Source organism: Astatotilapia calliptera, chromosome 7 (assembly GCF_900246225.1).
Source record: "Astatotilapia calliptera chromosome 7, fAstCal1.2, whole genome shotgun sequence".
In the NCBI taxonomy this organism is placed as follows: Eukaryota; Metazoa; Chordata; class Actinopteri; order Cichliformes; family Cichlidae; genus Astatotilapia; species Astatotilapia calliptera.
The window spans coordinates 50,521,473-50,538,800 of record NC_039308.1 but is presented as its reverse complement, the minus strand read 5'-3'; the positions used below and the strand labels follow the sequence as shown (position 1 = coordinate 50,538,800).

Sequence of the window (17,328 nt, the reverse complement as noted above, 5' to 3'; positions counted from 1 at the left end):
GAGTGTGATAGTCTTGCTCTCACAGGTAACAGCGCCTACATTCGAGCAAATGTTGCTCATCTGACTGCACATTTATATCAGTTCCCTTAATGTGCTCTTTTCTTTTTTCAAGGCTGACACAGCTGATGAAACAGCATGAAGTTTTTTTTTTTTTTTAAGCAACTGCTTGAGCATTTTGTCAGGAAACAGGCAAAGAGGCGGAGGACACACATCTCACTGACTGAGGTGGAGCCAAACACATAAACAAGCACCTCCATTCTCCCCATTAGCCCTCTTCCTATGACAGGCTAATAACTATGAAGCAATGTGTCTCCTGGAAGTGGAGTCATGCTCATCCCCCCTCATCCCCCTCCCCAGCAGTAGTGCCTGCCTTCACGCCGCTGTGATCACAGCCTCATTAGCCATTTTATACAACCATCCCGTGCATTAATTAGACGTGAAATGTCTCTCTTTACCCTTGTGAAGCAATGGGGTGAGAAGAAGCGGGGGAGGTAAACCAGCATTGGTTAACCACTGCCTGTAGATTTGGGCTTATATGCGCCCCGAGATGCTGCCAAACTAAGAGGTTGAACATTGTCAGCGAGATTCTGAGCTGCTTTAATGGTCAGAAAAGGGTGCTACGCTAAAGGTGGGCTGCAAGCTTCAAGATCAGCAGCAGAGGAAGTTGCACACACTACTGGCCTGTTTAATATTAGCAAACAGAACTGTCAAGGGACCCCGAAGGATGAGTAGGAAGCCACTGCAGCGCCTGCCTCGCCACAGAAGGATCGTAAAAATAGTGCTGCCTTGGTGCTTATCTTGGCTTTTTGCGTCCCTCTCTCTCTGCACCACTTGTTAAGAAATAGTGTTGACTCCCCTTTCTAGTAGTCTAGCAGAAGGGGCTCAGTATCCGCCAAGTGGGGCAGTCTCCAGGGCACAGTTGCCATTGACAGGATCTCTCTGGCATATCTGTCCACCCACTGATATAGTGAGCTGGGTCAGGTGTGAGCTGCAACATCAGCAGCTGCTTTCTGACCACCGCTGTGGGAGGCAAGGCAGAAAGGATGTAGAGTAAGGAGGATAAAGACTGAGATGGGAATATAGAGTAAGCTGTTAATGATGCAGGGTGAAAAGGAAATCGAGGAAAGGAGCAGGAGCGGGTGAAGCATCCTTGACACGGGAGGTGAAAAAAGAAGGAATAGAAGGGAAGTGTATAGTTCCTTCACCAGTGAGAAACCCTGAAACCACCTCTTTTCACTGCATTGCAAACACACTTCCATGCACACGTTCAAACATGTCCTCTGTGAACAAATAAGCACGGTGTACAGCAGGATGGGTACCAAAAGTAGAAGATGATGGACAGTGAGGCAAGTCTCCTATAGTAGCAGAGCTTTCCCTGCGAGAATGCCAAACAATGTTTTTACAGTCAGGAAAAGTATGTTGTGACAGCAAAAAGCTGTACTCACCGCTCTCGCCACCAGCAATCTAATCGTCTTTCTTACATGTTGTCTGTCTAGCTTTCACCCTTGCTACATGTCTTTTTCCCCATCATTCTCACAGCTCGTGTTATTGTTTTTGTCTTCTGGTTGTGTTTCTGTTGTGCAGAAATGCACACACACCTAGAATTGTACGCACACACACACGCTTGCTATGCCACTCTACTATTATTATGCAGAGTATGTGAGTGTGTGTATGCAAATGAGGTAGAAATGGCTTGCTGGTGTCACAGCGTGACTGACCAGCCTCGTGGCAGGTTGATTTGAAGAGCAGGAGACAGTCGCAGGGGTTGGTTAGCCACCTTTCTCCCCTTTCCTTCACGTCTAGAAACAATTTTGACACTCTCTCGATCTGCCTGACCCTGCTAGCTGTGGGAGATTTATGACTAGCTCGCTCTCTCGTTCGCACTCCCTCCGTTTCCCCTTTCTTCTATTCTCACGGCTGCAGGTGTTCTGCATGAAAATATCTTCACCTTTGTCGGCTGGCCTGCAAAGCTATCTCACAGAGCTGAGATTCTTTGTTTATTGAATCAGCTTTCTTGGGTCAGGGATAAGACACAGCAATCTTCTTGTGGCCTTGTTCTTTTTCTAACTTTCCAGTCTCACATTTATTTTTATACTCCAACCGATTAACGCTTGTCCATCTTTCTGTCTTTGACTGCTCTGTTTGAGTCCTCTGATTGCTCATCTTCTTTGATTGCATTTCTTTTAACCTTTGCTCCAGCTGATCTCTGTGGGATTCCACTCCAGTTAACCTCCCAGTGACGGCACTTTTGTCATCGAAGGCAAAACCTGTAGACCGAACAGTAGACTGCTTTATGCATTTAGCATGTAGACCCATACTCATGCAGCTATACTCAAAAGCTATAGTCAGGCAGATTCTTACAGCATATATTTTCCACCGTGTGGGTGCTCAGGCTATCTTGTCGACTGTAACAAACTCCGATTCGCTCTGTGATCTAGCAGGGTTTTGAAATTCCCATTGTGTCCATGAGCTCCCCTCGTGAGTGTCACACATTGTCTGTGCACCACTAAAACCCAGTGATGTGTGGCTTTTTGGGCCTAATTAGCAGGATGGCAGATGTTGATGAGATGAGGAATGCAGTGTAGAGTTAAAGATGTTTTGCGGGAACAGCCTGCATTGGCTTTCAACAAAAGCTGTTTTTGCAATGGCATTGCGATCAAACCAAAAATCCACCTACAATAGGTCTCAAAACTTCCCCAGTGAGCCACCACTATCTACTGTAGCAGCCAGCTGCTCCAAATGTGGCTGGGTAATGAATTTCACCTTTCGCACTGCACGGCACACTCTCCATATTTCATTATCGTGTTTCGTAATTGCCCAATGAGCCTCGCTTTTTTTTGTTAGTAGAAGTTTTGAAAGCAGTATAGTATAGCCAGTTTTATAAGTTTTATTAGTCAGGAGAAGAATCACTCTCCACTGCATTTGAGAAATAAATGGAAAGCAGCTTCTCAGCTCAATGAGGCACAACAGTCCCTGATAACTTGCTGATGCATATGAATGAGAATGAGGCACCCACAGCTTGGGTGCGCGCACACACACACACATACACACGTTTCTCCAGGAAACAAAAACACATGGTTAGTGAATATTCTAGATATAAAAAAAAAAACAGAAAGCAGTGTTCATGAATTTTAGAGTGGGACCGCGTGCAGGAGGCCAACTGCACTGTAATGGAATCTCAGAGTTTAGCGATGTCATGTTGAGCAGGGTCACATGGTTGACAGGATGGGACAGACAGATGTGAAATGAAGCAGATCTGGAGTTTATGCTTTCTGTGGCAAAAGGCAATTCCCAGTATGGTGGTCCTGCAATTGGGTGGGTGGATATTCTATTTTGTGTAGTAGCATCAGATGTGAAACCTGTGGACTAGAGGCAATCTAAGGGGGGGGACACAGATGACTTGCTCCTGCTTCTGCAGTGCCACTAGCCATGTGTGTAATGGGTATGTATTCAATAAATGTTGAAGAGTTTTCCCAAGAGCCAAACTTCCTGAGAAATGGCTAGCAAGCTGCACCTGATACATAAATAGTGTGCACCAGCATACTTTTGTGTTATTTTGACTTTGTAAGACACTTGACCTCTTTTTCTATTTTTTTAAAGAAATGACTGTCATATAAATGTCAGGTTTAGATGAAAGTTGTCACATCTGGGGAACCCCTTTTGTTTTTTTCTGAAGCTGTCATTGCCATCTTGTGGTCTTTTTGCTTCGTTTCTTTTGGCTAGTCATCAAGTCACTAGGATTTGGAGTAGGGCTGTGCGATATGACCAAAATCTCATATCCCGATATAAGAATTCTATCGTCCGATAACGATATAAATCACAAAAATGTAACATTTTCTGTAAATTCTGTGAATCTCGGGCAGCTCGTCTTGCGGGAAGTGTTTCGAGCTGTGCGTCATGTACCTGGAGTCGAGTGTTTTAACCGATGCATAAAACGATACATTTTTAGACATAAGTTGTAACGGCCGCCGATTTCTTTGTATTTATTAAACGGCGTGCTGCGGGGAAAAGCCTTTTCTAACGTTTGAGTCTAAGGTTTATTTTTTTAGCACCTGGCGGCTCTTTTTGAATTCTCATCCGTAAATAATCTGCTCTTTCACGTGATTCAGTTTATTTTGAAAAGTCTCAACAGGATCTTGAGCTTTATTGTGAAAAGTTTATGTGGAACATAAACAAGCGGACACGCGATGCTGTTACCTTCATTGTTGCTAACCACAAGGCATAAAAATAGGCGCTTGTCCGTCTGTAGTGTGGTTATATAAAATATAAGAGAAAGAGAAAACTTAAAGAAATTAATATAGCCACTACAGTGACCATCAAAAAGATGAAAAAATATTGCCGTAAACAGTTTATTTTGGGACACCACGAAACAAACGATAGCATAAAATGAAACTATACATGTTTTTATATCGTCATCCGATATATATCATTATATCGAACAGCCCTAATTTGAAGTGATTATATAATTTGAAAATAATTAAATTAATTAATTAACTCATTCACTGCCATTGACGTCTATAGACGTCAATTGAAAAACTTACGTTGACTGCCATTGACATCTATAGACGTCAATTACGTTTTTCAATGGGAGGGGCCAGAATACAACCTCGGGCAGCTTGTCAGTGAATTTTATTTTTTCATATATTTGTAAATAAATTGTTTTGATAAAACATAACCTTTCTCAGTGTTATTTCTGTTTTATAGAAGTGAAAAACTATTTTATATGTTAGAGGTGTCACAAAGCAAGAAATATTAGTGTCAAAGGCACTTTTCTGCTTGAAATATATTTTTCACAAAAAGCTCGTTTTCTCCCTTTTTTTGGTCAAAACAGGCATTTTTGGTGGAACCCACCTCTCTTCTACAGCTGATTACTAAAGAATGGAAAATGGTAGAAACAAGCTTTTTTTTTGGATGAAAGAAGAGAGTCTGTTCTTCATTTTGGTAGGTTCAGCGTTTATATGATCATAACACACAGTTTTCTGTGGCTCTTCAAAAATGAGTAAAAATGCTCAAAAACCCTGGCAGTGGGGAGTTACCTGATTTGAAAATGGCTGGCAGTGAATGAGTTAATTTGAAAAAATCACTCTGTTTCTTTCTCTTTGACTTTCTAAGAATGCAGGTTTAAATTAATCTGGAGGTCAGTTTTAGTACAACTTAGTTGGACTCACTACTAAATATGGAATGAAGACTGAAAAAGCACCAGGTGTGATATAAAAAAATAAATAGCACAAGACAGAGGCCAGCTACTCAGGAATGGTTTGAGAATAGATTCAAACAGATGCTAAACTTCTCTGATTTCAGCTGTTGGTTTCACTCCAAGAATCGACTTTTTCTACTAGTTTATCTGTAAACTAGTAGAGGGTGATAAACATTTTTCCCCACTATTACATGGCTTTATCATAGACCAACAAATGAACTGACTAATGACACTCTGCACTGATTAACAAGGAAGACATTGTTTGGAAGTCTTCAGTAAATGGGTCCACACCTTGAAAAAAGTTGCCTTTAGTACAGCGTTAATGCTTTATAGGTATGCCTCTATCAGGGGCCTGTGAATGCTTTGATGGTACATTAAGGCTGTCGAACCCCCCACCACACCTTCAGCACTATCTCCAGACAGTTAACTACAAATGTTCTCATCTGTCTTCTTGTCCCATTATGTTTCTTTTGAAAGATGTCCCTCAACCATTAAAATTTATGAGAGTGAAGGAAGAGGGGGAGGAGAGAGGAAAAATGTGCTGCTTGATTGATCTTGTGTCCACCCTGGAAAGATTAGCCTGAGCTATAATCCAGGCTTTCGGTGACACTTTTACTGTTCCTAAACAACACAAAGGTCCATATTTTTAAAGCTGTCGCTTCGAACGTGTGCAGGCACGTGGGCAAATGCATAAATAGTGTGTAATATTAAAAAAAAAATGTCAGTGTCACTCTGAGCATCTAATGGTATTTCCCTACTTATTAGAACACTGCAGAGATTGTTGCATAACTACTGCTTCATGCTGGCTTCACACTGACAATGTAACTGGGGATTTCATAGTCTAATTTTGTGAGAATCACATATCCAATTGCATGACTGCTTGTGCATTTCAAATTGCAGTAGCTCAAATTAGTTTTCAAAAACAATGTTTTCGATGAGGTGAAATTAAAAAATGTAATTAAAATCCTCAGTGCACATTGTTGCACGGAGATGTGTGCCCTGCTCCTCAGATACAGATGATGCTACATTTGGCACAAGACATAAAGTCAATGGGTTTTTATCAGTTCTTCCACGAAATCTCCCTATGGAGGCGCAAAAGGGATTCAAGAGGGAGCTGATGAAGTGACCTTTTTCCTTTTCATCTGTTTCTTATCTCAATAAGAACCCAACTGACCTTTTCTACCACACATCTTGCTCCTGGACCTCTTTGTCTCCATGCCGCTCTCCAACCCAAGATGAACAAGGCTCTTCAAAATTAGTTTTATCTCCTGTATGTGCTCCTGTCTGTACCGATTTCTTTCATCTGACTCGCGGCAATCACCGAGGAAAAGCTGCACAAACAAACCATGACATGCCATTTTCTTTAGTAAACTAAAGCTCTTTCTCTGAGAATAAATTTCTCGACATATCACCGCTGGCCATCAGATGTAGAACTTCTTGTTTTGGCCGTCTACTGCGCCGAGGTATTCAGACAAGGACTGTGATAGGAGGGTTTTATCTAATATATGTGTACAGATATGACAAGAAACCAATTATAAAGGCAAACAAAGTCCTAGAGGTACTCGGATAGATTTTGAAGTGGTTTGACGTCCATCTTTGGATGCAGTTAAAAGCTAGTGATCTTTTTGTCAGCTTCCTGTTAGTCTTGGCCTACCTTTGCTTATTTTGTACCCCTAAAATATGATAAGTCATGCATGCCCTGCAGCAGCAGCAGCCTGGTGGAAACCTGAACAGGGTAGTGATGTACTCGCCCCTGCATTCACTCCTCTTGCAAGGACAATGCATAGACCCAGCCTGACTCGAACACCAAGGGCTCATCTGAGAGTTGTAGAGAAGATAATCCTAAGCAAATAAGAATAAACAGAGCTAAATGCTGAAAAGCAATCATTTTTACCTGCTTCTAGACAAAAAGTTTACATTTTATTTTAGTTTGTACAAATATAGCATCAATTACTTTGGATGAGTTATATGAATTGATATGGAACAATAATACACAAACTACTACTATACTGATTGGCTAGTTTAGGATTTGCAACAGAGCATCGTGCTTTGACTCATTTTAAGGAAATAACTATAACAGGAGTTAGGAGTATATATTTATATATTTCAGAAACGGTTGTTGATGAAGGCTGAAGGTGACTGCTGTCAGGAGGATACTGCTAACTTTCTGCCACTCTTTATATGATGCATGAAATCAAAACGATGTATGCATGAAGCTGTGACATCCCTAATTAGTACAGTAATGTACAGTATGTCGGCAAAGACGGCGCAAGCCATAAATTGTAAACAGCATGAATAGCACACACACACATGGTATTCATAATCAAATTTACTGTCCTTCAGATCATTTTGAGTTCATTTTGAATTAAACAGTGGTTAATTATGATTGGGTTTAAAGGAAATTACTGTCGTGGTTCTGTGAGCATAATACCTGGCTTAAACTTCACAAGTTTATTACCATAAAGCCTTAAAGTCTTGTCCTTCCTGTTTCAGCGCTCTTGCCTTGAGTGCATAAGCTCATTTGCCTTTGAGAGCATGGGAATCACAAAACAATCTCAGCCACTTACTTAGTTACTATGCAAGTCTCCCTTTGGAAGATGACATCAGCGTGGCATCATCCCGCAGTAGTACTTTGCCTTGTTTTAGTGCATGTTTTACTTTCACATTCTCATCGAGATCAAAGGCTGTCGACTTCAATCAGGTAGAGAAAATAAAGTACATGCCCGAGTATCACACTGGCAATTCCCAATGAACCAAGACATCTTTTTAATGAAGTGAATCCACAGTAAAATGATGGAGTTGTTGTTGACGTGTATTGGGTGTGTTTGTGCGTAGGTAAAGAGCTGGGATGCTGCAGGTTATTGTGGCCTGGTATTAATTTATAAAAGTAATAATAATTTGCAGGCTTTTTGTTTGTCACCATATCCAGACAAGAAAGCAAAGGACAAAGAGGGCATAATTCTCAGACCCATTATTACCACCTGTGACTTGATATCTAAGAACCTGACATTATGCATTTCCAAGCACCTTGTTTGTTTTTTTTCTCCTTGCACACGTGCAAATAGACTATACAAGCTCGACTGTTTATGAAAATATCAGTATGCATGTGTGCACAGAAATGTGTGTGCATTCTCAGAATTGTTTGTGTCTCTGTCTAAAGTGGTTTCTGTCTGTGCCTGATTACTGCAAGTATATATGTGTTTGTTTGTGTGTATGTCAGCGTGTGCAGTGCAGGCTTTCATGCAAGACTTTGGACTGCTAAATTATGATCACAACTTACTGTGTGTATTAAGTGTAATTGTGAACAGTCCTGACAGCTTGTGCTTTTCTCCACAGTACAAACATTGGTGGAAACAAAGAGCGCACACAGAGGGCTGTGCATCTGCATCCAGGGTGCCTCTTAGCTGATTATCTGTGTTTAAGCAGACAGGAGGGCCCTCATTAATTTATTGCTATTCATAAGAATGCATTTTCCCCTCTTTTCCAATTAGAGTTGGTTCTATGCTGGGATGGATTTGTGCTGGAAAAACCATCTGCACGTTTAAAAGCCACAAAGCGATGTAAAAAAAAGTTATCTTTTGCTTGTATACCAGCAGAAGTAAGAATTTAGAAATCCAGGAAGTGGAATCAAAATCTGTGGACAGTTTGATATTGTTTGTAGTGTCACAACACAGGCAGTGGTGGAGTGACATTTTTTATTTTTTATTTTTTTATTGTATCCAGGGAAATTAACCAAGATCAAACATGGTGCCTTTAGCAGATAGGCTGATGTCAGTTCCCAGCGCTGACTTGCTGGTGTGTTTGGCTTGTTGCACCTGGCTTAGTGTTATTTGAGCTGATGGCAGCCAGAGTCACTGTCCTCTTGTATGGTGCTAACCTGCACTGTTCACAGCTCTGCATTCATTAAAGTTTATTAGGGATACAGATACATTCAGATGGAGATTTAAAAAGAGTAATTGGGGATATAATTAAGTGTGTCCCCCTCTTGTAGTCAGCAACTAATTAACAAAAAAGCTGTCATTAAAACCCAGTCATAACACGCCCACATGCTCTAGATGATACTCTAGATAAAGATTAATGATAAACCTTCATAAATTTGAGTTGAAGTTTATTTGCCGTATTATGGAGGAAAAAAATGTTTGGTTTGTACGTCTACATCTTTATTAACAAATTTAATTACAACACTCTCCGGTTTTAAGATTAGGCTTAAATTTTTCCTTTTTGATTAAGCTTATCGTTAGAGTCAAATCAGGACCAGATCAGAGCCCTAGGCAGCTGGAGGATTCCCATAATCCACTGAGTGTTTCTTTTTCACTTAACTCTTTTCACTCCACTTTGTATTTAATTATTATTTTAATTAATTGTGTCTTTTGTACTCTCCCTCCCCTCACCCCAAATTGGTCGGGGGAGATGGCAGCCCTTCCCTGAGCCCGGTTGTGCCAGTCATTTCTTCCTGTTAAAAAACAAGTTTTTTCTTCCCACTTTCCGAGTGCTTGCTCATAGGTTGGTCATTTCATTGTCTCTGTTACTGTAGCGTCTTTACCTTGTAATATAAAGGACTTTGAGGTGACTGACGGTGTGATTTGATGCTATATAAGTAACAACACTGAAAACTAAGAAATTGATTTGGACGAATTCGGAAAAAAGTGCAGCAGTATCAAACAGCAGTATTTGCTTTACAAAATGCAAAATAAAGCACAATAACTGTAGGAACTGTGTAAACAGTATTTAACTCTACGTTGCTGTGGGTGTAGTCAGTGCGACTGTGAACACCGTGGCTATGAGAAAAAGATCAATTTTGCCACTGGTGAAATGAAAGCGGACCTGACAGTACACACATGCTGCTTCTTGCCTGTGTCATATAGTGACACCCCCCACCCCCCAAAGTAATAAAGTATCAGCCTCATCATTGCCAGTGACATTTGGAAAAATCTGAAGGTTTGAGATGCCCGGCTGTATCATCTATATTCGATGAAAAGAAACGACAAAGCCTTGAGTTCTTGTGGGAGATGCTTTCATTGACAAACTTTTTTTCACCCTCTTTGCCTTTTTTTTTTCTTTTTCTTTTACTGCCTCTGCTTCTATACATTAACCTCTGCATGACTCCTGTGACTCGAGAGCTTTGGATTGTCTGTGACAGGTATGTATGATTGCAAATGCACGCTTGTGTGGAAGAATGACTTATGTTCTCAAAGGTCAGGCTTTCAGTCTGTGTACAGAAAATGGGTGGAGGGTGGGGGGTGGCAGGTGTGTGTGTGCAAGCGTGTCAGGGTGACACAAAGCCCCCCCTAGACGAGGCAGCCATGTTGGGTGTCACTCCACAGGTCACTGGGCACCCCCTGCAGCTCCTGTGATAAGCCTGGCCTGCCAGCCATTTGATGGGAAAGCTGACACGCACACCTACCTGCGCCACAGCTCGCATGGGCAGGCTCCAGGGAAGACGGTGATAAGAAGCTCTGTGAATGCATCTAGTGGCGATTCCTGAGGGCTCAAATTCAAAGAAAACTCAAAACACAAAGAGCAATTTGCATCCAGTATTATTAGCCAGGCAAACAAAGAGCCCTTTGCTGCCTGTCCTGGGTTGATGTGCTGCATAGGGTGACAGTTGGAGTCCACTGTGGCGAGTCACGCAGCGATTTTATTGTCGCTGCCACTGTCACACTGACACACTGACACAGTTACAAAGGCCTCGTTTTAATTGGCTGCATTAGCAATGAGAGCATCACAGTGGCTTTTTAAAAACTCGAGCCTTTCTAGTATGAAATCAATGTCTCATCAATGTAGGGCGCGTTTCAGCTGACACCCAAGTGTAACTGTAATTTCATTGGATTGCAAAATCGATTTAAAAGTCCAAGTGCATTAGAAATTGAGGTAAGCGTGTTTAGCAGGTTAATTGATTTACAAGAAACGGATGAGAGCTGAGATGAGATGGTTGGTTAAGTGGTAATCTCCATATGACGAATTGTGTTTGTTGTAGTCGAAGGCAAAATGAAAGGCGCTTTCTTAAAATTTTAGCGAAGTTCATTTTCTATGCTTCAATATGAGCATGTGAGAGAATGCAAACTATTTTTGCAACGCAAGACATTGTTGTGAAACAGCAGCTAGCAGAAGTTCACAGCAGGAACTCGATGCAATCTTTGCGAGGTTGGATCGGCGACCGTGTTTTCTCCCCCGCAGCACTGCAGTCAACCCAGCACCTCCTACACAACCCAGATCCTCTCGCACTCAGTCCTACTTCCTCACTGTCTCAACACGAGCAGACTGACAGAATGGAAAAGCAGGGGGAGGGGACACCTGTCTTATTCATTAACTTGTTTGTAGAGAAACATAAAACTGCATTTATAGGTTGATTTAATAAGGCTGAAAGTATTGCACATAAATACACAGGCTTAGAAAGCACGGGTGCAATCCAAACTCACATTTTTACATGCGGTATATAGTACTGGCTGTGGGCAAACGCTTAAGGGACCGCTTGACAAAAACAATTTTATTAGAGATTGGATAGTTTATAGACAGATGTTAGTATAATACCCCATATTGTTAGCCCACAAAACACAGCAGAGGCCCTATGTGAATCTTTTTAGTTGTGCTGGACCGAACCTGTGCATGCATATAGAGGGAGTTGGTTTGGTGCTACTGGATAAACGTAATTATCTCTTAATCTTCTTTTTTTTAAGAGCTCAGTTTTCCATCAAAGTGATCGCTAATTATTTATAACACATTTGGTTCCACACCTAGCAAGTGAGATCAACAGGTGCGTTGGTGTAGTGTCAGGTGTGATGCTAGACTGTAAACTTAAAGGAAAAAGCAGAACCAAAAGACAGAGCACTTTGATACATTTCGATGATCGATGCATCTCTGATCTTGGTTATTACAGCAAACTAAAAATGGACTTAAAAGCTAAAACTAGATGTGGAAAAAAAATCTAAAATAAAAATAAAAACTAGAGTTTTGAAGAAAAAAAAAACAACAACTGAAAAACTAACCTAAGACCCGAACTCTTTCATGACATGCATTTTCAATTTCTCTTTGCTATTTGGGCTGACCTGATGAATGTGAAAACAAAGAATTACCTGATTTTACTTTTTTTTTTTCTTTTCTTTTTTTTACCTGATTTATGTTTCTGAGAAAAATGAGATCCACATAAGAGGTCATTCATTTTAAATTTCGATAGAACAGTGGCAGTATAATGTCCTCGTAAGTGGATATCAGGCCCTTGTAGGGCAAACTTTAGTATTTTGGTCTAGACAACCCAAAATGTGATGTCCACATGGTTGAACGCCAGGTCATAGGAGGTTAACTTGGAAGACTAACTATCCATCCATGGTATCTAGTCTTAGTTTTATTATCTGTTAGTTTGGTAAAAATGTTATTGCATCTTGTCGACAAGGCACTGATGAATGCATCTATTGACACTCTCATGTCTACAGGAAATGCAATTCAAAACATTTCAGACATTACTCAGTTCAATTTGAATTCACTTTTATGTGCATTGCACCAAATCACAAAAACAGTTAATATAAAGCACCTTTGAGGTCCTTTATATTATAAGATAAACACCGTATAATAAGAGAGAAAACAATCAAACCGCCAACCAAGCACCCGGCAACAGCGGGAAGGAAAAACTCCCATTTAGAAACCTCCAGCAGAACCAGGCGCAGGGAGGGGCAGCCAAATACTGTGACCTGTTAGGGTGAGGGGAAGGTCTAAATCTTGCCTATTTAAAAAGACTTCAAACTAACCCTGAAACTATTACATTCTAAACTAAAATTCAACATTTTCATATAATAAAAACTACATTGAGTTAAAACAATTATCAAATCTAGAAACTGAAACTAAACTGAATTCAAAACAAAAAGTCAAAATGAAATAAAAATAAATACGAATTAGAAAATGCAAAACTATAAGATGTCCTCAAAATGAGATGGCCTCATCCTTTGAGACAGTGAAAAAACTGGGTATGAGGAATGACGTTGGTCAACATCCAAGCATGTCCATCTAGGTAGAGGCAAAGTGTAGTCCTAAAACCTGTGGGATGGATTGTGGTATGCTTTCTGTGCATCTTGGGAAAACCTCAGAATCTCCCAGAAAGACTTTTATGCCAGTGTTGTGAAGAAAGTTGTCCGGATGGATGGAAGGATGACAACTCTGATCTAATTAAGTGGTGCATTATGAATGGATGTACAAACATAAATTACAATAAGATGTATTTCTGAGATAAAGATAGCTTATTCCAAAATAGGAAAAACTATAGTTCAGAAGTAAAAGCAGAGAAACTTTGGGTTGAACTGTGGGTGCCCTAGACAGAGATCAGACAGAGAATGGATAATGTGAGGAGAGGCGAAGAGTGGGACTGTATTAGTGTCATCGACGTGTCACTCTAACTCTGTGTATCACTGGCCCTTGTCAGTTTCTCACCACCACTTATAAAACCTGCAGAGGGAGTGACTGCTGTCAAACAGAGACCTGCTGAGAGTTTCCTCAAAAAACGGGGAGAAAAAAAAACCTGACAGTGACTGATTAGTGCCAAATGATTAAAGTGAGGTCCCAAAGCTTGCTCATGTCAGATAGTCTGGCATAAGCGGATCTACAAAGAAGTAAATACGAGTTTTGCCACAGACTCGGCACCATTTTAGAGTAAAAGCAGCTTAACAAAGTGAATTTGATTTGAAAATAGTTTTCCTCTGAGGAGTGCCTTGAAACTGAAGCAGCCTGAGGGAATAGCGCAGAGGTAATCAATATCAAAATGCCTGTTTTTAGATAGAGTGCATTTTGGACTGTTTGTGATTTAATCAATAGTAGAATATGTTTAGAGTGAGAATGAGAGGAAAGGTGGGATTAGGATGAGCTACTTCCTCTACCTGAGAGCTGTAATTCATCAGGGAACTGACAGAAAGCTGATGAAAAAAAAGGACAAAGAGTGCTTGACATGGTGCTTCTGTGTGCTTGTCTGGTCTCGGGGTATGTGTGTGTATGTGTTTGTGTGTGGAGGGGGGTTGTTATGCAAGTGTTTGTGAGTGCGTTCACGCAAAAGCATCATATCGTGTCTTTTTTTCAGTTCTCCGTTAGATTTTCCTCCTCTTGGGAGATAGCTGTATTTCAGGAGACACAGAATCTGGAAATATCCCAGTTGTTGGGGAAAATCTATCAAGCCAGTCTGTTCTTTGTACAGGAATAAATTTAGCAGTCACACAACTGAGGGAGTTCCCTTTTTTCTCTCTGTCTTTGTTTGACAAGTCTACACCAAAGGGTGGCCCTAGGTGAATCTCAGATATATAAGGTCTTTTTATGTCAAAGAAATGTCCGCTGGCAGGTTAGCTTGTACCGGTGAAACCATCCTGCAATGTTATTGAATGCAGATGTCGCTTTTAGGTACGATTTACATCTGTAGCGCTGTCTAGATGCTGAATTACAGCCACTGCAAATGTATTGACATCTGCCTGTGTGAAGGAGAGGGGAACCAAAAAGGTTGTGTGCAGAGTGTGCAGGAGGCGGTGACGTTACTTTCTCTGTGGCATCAGCTGGTAAGTATTTTCCATTAAACTCCCTATCAGATTAAATTACTCATAACTGAATGTGCTGAAACATGGTTATGAATGGTCCTGGCCCACTTTAACCCGTGCTGCATCAAGGTGCCAACGCCAGTGGATTCTTCATGCGTATCTGCGAGATGCCATGAGTATTTTAGAATGAGAACCAGCTGGTCTTTAGTGGGTGGCAGTTTATTGGAGCATATTTTAGAGAGACGAGTATTATGTGTGTTGAAGTCAGTGCAGTGCAATACTTACTAATATCATCCCTGTCTGCTAGAAAAATATATGTGGTGAGACAACTGTGTTTTTGTTTTAGTTTTTTATGATGCCAGAGGCGGGGTTCTTTGCTGAGTATGATACTTGGCTTATATATCTACACTCACTCAGCTGTTATTCTCCTTGGCCAAGTGTTGGTATTTGACAGAGACCTAAACGTGTGAAACAGAGACTGAAAGTGCCAGATGTGAGCAGGTTTTCACATGTTGCCCTACTGCTTCTTGGGACCAATTAGTATTTGTCATGACCAGCTTCCACCCTGACACCAGTTTGCATGTTTTGATGGTGCGCTTCTTTTCACTTGCAATATGGTTTATATTTTATTAGCGCCACTAATTGTCTCCATCTATATCCCTCCTCCGCCTGTTTCCAAGCCTTGGAATTGTTATCAGAAAATCACAGTGGAACAGACGCGTTGCTCCCAAGCAGTTGCTCTCATCTAATTATAAAACACTAGGTAAATGTTGAGCAGATGCCCTCCACCAGTCCCCCTACCCTCCTGCCACCCTCTGCCTTCCAATTGAGAGAGCCATTTGGTCTCATTCTAGTGTTACTTTGGCTCCACATGGAGTGGTGATCCTTGCCAAGTGGCTGCCATGGTATAAATGAACCTAATCGCTCGCCAACTCTGCACACTGTCCGGTAGACAAGAACAAAAGAACTTCTACTTTAGTTAAAGTGGTGTCATACCCTGCTGCGGTGCCTGAGTACTCGGCTTCTGGTGTCTAGTTTCAGAGTTTGTTTCTGCGGTAAGGACTCATGCATGTCATTGTGTCAGAGATGCTTTCTAAATGGCAAACACTACTTCTTTTTTAAGTAACAGCTTCAGTGTCTTTGCATTTGGAGCAAAGCTATAATTAGGCTGTTTCTGTGGAAAGACAGAAAAAATAGAATAACAGGGCCTGAACTGCAGTCCAGGAATATGCATAATTTAGTCGATTTCCACTTACTATGCAGGAAATTCCTGCACGCAATTAAAGTGATCTTATAATCAGTCCGACCCTTGCACTGGTGCAAAAAGACTGGCCACAAGTGCTGCAGAGGTGGCCTGACATCTGACCAGGGCAACACCTGGAGTGCTCTCTCTCCCCCCCTCACCCCTCACTCTGCAAGACTGTGACCTCCCTCTGCAAGAAGTCCGGGTAGAATACACAGACGGGCTTAAAAGATCTGGAAGGAATCAGACTGAAAATCTCTTACGAATGGCTGTGACTGTGAAGTTAATGTTCACAAAATTAATCCTTATTATTCTCAGACAGGTAATGCTAATGTTGAGCTAATGATGAGCTGCTCGATACAGTGCTGAGGTGCTGATGAGCCGAGACGACAGAGGACAGGGAAAGGATTTAGCATGCAAAACGAAGGCGAGCACACATTAGAGCACTTCTGAAGAAAGAAGCAGAAAAAAAATCAAACTTTCATGTGTAACTGTAGAAATCTATGACCTGAATACAAGAATACTAATGGAATAATAGAACGCCTTGTGCCTTATGAGGATAAAGGGCATTTGCATATGCGATCATATAGGATCACATGCCCCCATCTGTAACTTTAACGTGTGTTAGTCCCAGGAACCTCTTCCCAAACATAAGGAAGAATAATGAGAATACAAACACGAAGTAGTCTGACTTTCCCAAACACACTCCTGGGAAATATAGCTTTCCCTCCCTTTTTATTCGTTCACTTGTCAGAATGTTGCTTCTATAAGGATTGTGTAAGGGAGGCATGAAATCACACGCTTTAGGTATGATTGAAAACTAAGTGGGACTGAATGCTTATATCTGCCAGAGATGAAGAAGTGACTGAGTGAGTGAGTAAATAATTGGTTGAAGGAGAGATTGGCTTTCTCTTCGTCATGGCTGAATCACAAACTGCTCCTCAGACTTGTTGGTGATACGATTTCATCCAAACGGGAGATACATTTTAAGTAAAGAAATAAAGTAAACTATGGCCCTAATTCTGTCTCTTCTTCATCCCCCACTGTTCTCATCCTTCACCTGGCTTCATTACTTCTCATACAACACACACTGTGCTGGGGAAGCAGAACAGCTGTCACTTCTGTCTGTCAGGAGCGTGTCTCCTCTCCACTGCAGCCACAAGTGACCTGGCCCTGTCTCAGAGCCAGAACAGATGACAGCCCCGCTGTAGCCTGTTCGCTCTAGGTGTGGGGTCTGGGTGTAGCCTCGTTGGTATCCGGACCATGGCTGTGATTGCACTTAGCGGCTGATTAAAATTTAATCTTGCCCTTGCAGTTGTAAGGATAAAGCCTTGTACAACAACAGAGAATTTGTGTGCAGGTAGGATGAGTTTGAAGCAGGAGCA

General features: G+C 41.3%; 1 protein-coding gene across 2 annotated transcripts in view; it reads left to right on the top strand.

The window, feature by feature from the left end:
* Positions 1-17,328, top strand: part of LOC113026517 (PDZ domain-containing RING finger protein 4) — a 114,892-nt gene that overhangs the window by 69,624 nt on the left and 27,940 nt on the right. The gene's annotated exons all lie outside the window — the stretch shown is intronic.